At 37.1% G+C, this 5,275-nt stretch overlaps 1 long non-coding RNA gene across 1 annotated transcript; it reads right to left on the reverse strand.

Moving 5' to 3' along the window:
- Positions 1-3,449: 3,449 nt before the first annotated feature.
- Positions 3,450-4,272, reverse strand: LOC113032930 (uncharacterized). The gene is made up of 3 exons (XR_003273965.1): positions 4,234-4,272; positions 3,873-4,127; positions 3,450-3,604 (listed from the first exon to the last, which is right to left on the reverse strand). It is a non-coding gene; the product is annotated as an uncharacterized LOC113032930 (long non-coding RNA).
- Positions 4,273-5,275: the final 1,003 nt, after the last annotated feature.

Genomic DNA, 5,275 nt, shown 5'->3' on the forward strand with positions numbered 1-5,275 from the left:
TTTTATGAACATCAATTATTCAGCAAGCCAACATAGTGGACGATTTGCAATTATTATTTTTTTAAATTTCTAATCAGTTCTTTACCAAAAAAGGTTAAACTAAAAGGCCATTTTCATTTTTTGATAAGTACTACCAATATAGATGTATAGACTACTAAGCTTTGAATTATGGTTATGAACATAGAACCGTACAATATTCCTTGAACACTTATTATGAAACTGCATTATTAACTGAAAAACTATACATGATCTGAAACCAGATCTTTAATTTTCCATTTGTTTTTACTGCAGGTCCTGTACTTGGATGCAGCAACTAACAACAGGGCAAAAACTGCATTCTCATTTTTCCTGAGATCAGCCCAGCTTCACGGCTTGCCATCAAGGTTTTATGCCCTGATTTAATTTATATGCTAGCAACAAGTATCATTAAAGAAAACTTTAAAAATTCCTTAAAAATGTATTTTTATCATAGGGTTAGGGCAGATCAAGGAGTAGAAAACCTGGACATTGCACATTTCATGTTTGCCACAAGAGGAACAGGGAGAGCGAGTTTCATATCTGGAAAGAGTGTCCACAATCAGAGGTTAGTCTTTTGATGTTTTTTATATTATTATTGACTGCATGGGTAGATTGTTGTAGCAGTTCTGATATTGATTTGAAGCATGAAATACCTGAAATCCAAATTCAAATGTATTTACAGAGTAGAACGACTTTGGCGTGATGTCTGGATTGCAGTCACTAGCAAGTACCATGATATTCTTCACTCACTCGAGGAGGATGGCCTGCTTGACATTTCAGATGTCATTCATCTTTTTGGTGTCCACTACATCTTTGTCCCTCGACTCCGAGCAGATCTTGTCACCTTTGTTGGAGGATGGAATAATCATCCCCTCAGGACAGAAGGTGGTCTCACTGCTGAACAGCTCTGGTGTATGGGACATCTACAAGAGCTGGACGAGGGCGAGAGACTTGAGGTACCAGCTCATAATCTGATTTTTTTTTTATTTTTTTTTTTTTATTTAAATGTTGAATTTCAAAATTTTAGTTAGCAGTTAACTCTGCTCTTCTGAAATTAACAAATTAAAACACTTGCAGCACATCTGGGAGATGCTTCTGGTGATTTTATACATTCTTGCTTATCAATTACCACTAATCTAAATTACAGTAAGAAGAACATGAAAACAAAGGCATTCTTTTTAAATTGTTGTATTTTAATGGAAAAAACGCTTACACAAAATAACATTCCTCCCAAAAGTACCTATTCTGGAATAATGACCATTATATATGTTTGTGGATTTGAAGGAGCTTCGGGATCCAGGCATTGACTGGGAGAGTGCTGTACTGCAAGAAGAATCTAACAGCACAGTTGTGGTTCCTGAAGTTGAATGCCCACTGGATGAGGAAACCCTGGAGGGGCTTCAGAGAACTATTAATCCCTTGGAACATTCTGAGTCACACGGTCGTGACCTGTACATACAATTCTTGCTACAGGTGTCAAACCAACAGTGACACTTAACATGGACGTGAAAGTCAACGTTCTTTTAAGTTCTCAAATACTGGATTTCTTTGCTAAAACATTCAGATTACAAGTAGACAAGCAAACAAAGCACTTGCTTATTATCTATCAACGTAGGACCCTACACAAAGTTTTGAAGTCTTGTCATTTTCATGAAACGGCTACGAACATCTTAACAGCTAATGTTTACAAACATTTTTACTCATTTAGTTTCCAAATTACAAGACAACAATGTGTTAAACTCTGTGGAATCCACCACCATATTTAACTGCTGCACTCATTATGGTTTTAAACACTGTGTAAGTGTCCAGATGCTGCACTGGAAAAGTCACAGTACAAGTGCATGCACTCACAACTGGGTAACAAATGGAGTGATCTCCCAGCCGCTCCTTACATTCATGGTCAAACTTGCATGTTATTTTGAAATGTCTCTTTTCATCAGGAAGGATGGGAACATGGGACTGGCCGGTCATCCACTGGAGCACATGGTGGACAGCAAGAGACTCTGATTTTTCACCACCTGCACCGCCTGTGTTTCTTTCCATCTGTGATGTTTGAAAATGTTTCTGAAGTCTTTTCTAAATAAAAAGCAATCTGGATTACAATGTTTTAAATTAACAACTAAGAATACTTTCTAGTGCCCTGCATGTTAAAGCAAAAATATTTAACAGATGCATACGGTATATATACAATACTATAGGTATATACAGCTAATACTATATAGTACCTGATACTTCAATCTCCTGCAAGAAATCTTGCAAAAAATTTATGATCTTCCTCTCAGTTCTCTCCCTAGATGTCCCTTTTTCACTGAAATGTGGTTGGCAGCTCATCATAATGAAATCAGCGTCTGGCTGTAAATAAGGAAATAAAGTAGATTATATTATAGATATATTGTTCATTCAAAACTAATAAATAAATACAGGATAACTACAGTACAGATAAGTGGACTGTCTTTGGATCAGACTGAAGCTGCTATGTTAATACTTACTTTGAGGATTTTCCCAGGAACAAACAAACTGTGGCAAGCTTCAGGATTTACAGCCATCAGGTTCACAAGACCATACAGTTCCATGCCCTTTCGGAGCTGCTGTAGCATTGGAATCAGTCTTGTTGTTGAGTGTAAGAAAATAGCAATTAAAAAAAAAAAAAAAAAAAAAAAAAAAGAAAAACTAGTTGGGGGGGGGGGGGGGGGGGGGGTTAATGATCTCTCTGATTTTTTCTCCCTTACCGGATCATGCTTTCCTTACTATCCATCTTTATCTGGTTTGTGTATCCACAGCTGACAATTTCATCAGCCCACATCATCAGAGACTGTATGTCTGCTGCATCTTCAACCTGGAAATGTATAATGTGAAAGAGGAAATACAGAAGGTTAAAAGTGTTTAAAAACACCATACTCATAATATATCATGTGCCAGAGCTAAACCAGGTGCTCACTTTGCGGATGAGCAGGGAAGATTCCACATCTGCAACATCCTCCTTAGACAGACAGCTGAAATCAACCTCTCCTGAGCAGAGGAAATTGTAGCACCATTCTTTGAAAAAGGCAGGAGATGGGCCTCCTTGGGCGAGGCTGACTGCAATTATTTCACCAACAGTTCTGTGTAGACAAATGATTATAATTCATTTTCAGGTAACATTTACAAAAATATCGGATGCGTATTAAATGTAATACACAAAGCTCGTATGTAACCAACCTGAAGTTTTCAATTATCAAGATCGGTCAGAGAATACTTGGGGTTTTTGCCCTTGTTCTCAAGTCCTTCAAAGAATCTGCTTTCAATACCTGAAATCATGTCTTTCATACAAAAAATATCCGCATTTTTAAGTGATCCATTATTTATTGACACTAGGACAAAACAGGTAATAGGCAACTCACCACTCAAAAACTCTTTCCTAAGTGCTCCTGTATCCATGCCTGCCTCTCCAATGAAAACCACCCTAAGAACACTGGTGGGAGATGCAGCTTTTTTTCTCTGCCACTGGAGAATGCCTCTGTCTGGAAGGTCTTCTCTGTCCACACACAACTTAAATTCTGTTGTGGTGTCGACTTGTTGTTCAAGGCAACGCAATACATCTTCCACGCTTAACAAAAACAGGGTAGAAAACATCCTAAGCTCTCAAAGAAAAATAATCATCTTTAGATTAAAAGAGGCTACCACATTAAACGTGATTAGAAATTATTGCAGCATGTTCTGTGCAACAACCTTTAACAATAATTTAAAGTAGTGTGATCATAAAATGTTTTATATGAAATTAAACCCCAGGTATTGTGTAAAAGATCTTACACATAATTTTAACAAATGGTTCTGCATAATAGTGTGTATATGAATTATAATAGAGCAAAAAGTACCTGTCTGTTGTGCATACTGAAGTTTGAGCTGGTGTCCCTGTAGTTTGGTCATTTTCTTCAGGCACCATGCATTGAAAGCTGATGACAAAACAAAGTTTAAAAAAAATAAAATAAAAATACATATGTTTGCGTGGACTGTTACTGATTAACATTTTTTCATAAACGGCTGAAAAAAGATTACCTATCCCCACACAGACTCGCATGGACTGTGATCTCATCTTCAGGAAAATCCTTAGTGCATATTGGACAAATAACCTACAATTCCAAAAATGGGTACATGTTAGGCATAGTGGGAAAAAGATCATTACCGATACAAAATTCATTGTAGTTACTATGGTTTTTAGTAATGTGCTAGGTTTACCTTGCATTTGCTTTTCACAATGCATAACTCCGATTCCTGCAGAATCAAAAAACAGTAATTGTGATACTATATTATTTAATCAAAATTGCTCATTTTGATTTCATCAAAATTGTCTCACCTCATCATCAGTCTCATCAGGAGAGAATTTTCCTTTGCACGTATTGATGTGTACTGCAAGCATCTGCAGAGGCATAACTTCATTACACTGGTAACATATCTTCTTTGGCATCTTTGAAAAGTGCTGTGAGTCGGGAGGTAGAGGAGATGTGTCTAATGTTTCCTGAAGAGGTACTATGTAAAAAGTGGATTTGCCACCTCCTGACACAGCTTTCAGTGTTTTGACAGAATATCCTTCTGTTTCAGGTGGAATTACAGTGAGCTTTCGTCGACCACTGCCACCTTTATTGACAGAAAAATAGCATAAACAATCAAGCAGCAAAAGTATTAACTACATAATCATAATGCAGTATGAGCACGCAAGAATGCCAAAAAAATACATAAAAACTGAATTAACAACAAACCTGTTGCCTTATGTAAGAGCCATCCTCCACAAAGATATTCCATTTTTGGAAAGGTTTCTTCCAGAAGTCTAGAAATCTTAGTTAAAAACACCGTTAAGCAGAATGGAACACTAAATGGACTGTGGCATATGATTCAGGCTAAATGCGTCTGCCAATGACTGATTTTAATACTGACTACACAAACTTACCTCTGCATGGTCACCATCTTCTGGAAGAGACACTGTTTGTCTCCCCATGCCAGCTTGTAGGAGTTCAAGCTCCTCAGCTGGCAAAGGTGTGTAGGATGTGTTTTTTGACAGCAAATAAAAACTGAGGCCTGTGGTCTTACTGCCTGCCTTAACAAGCTGCTTAGTAGATGTTAAACATCTCTTTTTACCACGGCTCAAGTGTGATTTGAAATATCCTGGAAATGATCTGTGGGATGAAAATGCATGAGTTTAAAAAATGCAGTGTTGCATAACATAAGGGTTATTGTTTAATAAAGTTATTAAATATGACATCAGTCCTTAATAGCACATTTT

Source organism: Astatotilapia calliptera, chromosome 12 (assembly GCF_900246225.1).
Source record: "Astatotilapia calliptera chromosome 12, fAstCal1.2, whole genome shotgun sequence".
Taxonomy (NCBI): Eukaryota; Metazoa; Chordata; class Actinopteri; order Cichliformes; family Cichlidae; genus Astatotilapia; species Astatotilapia calliptera.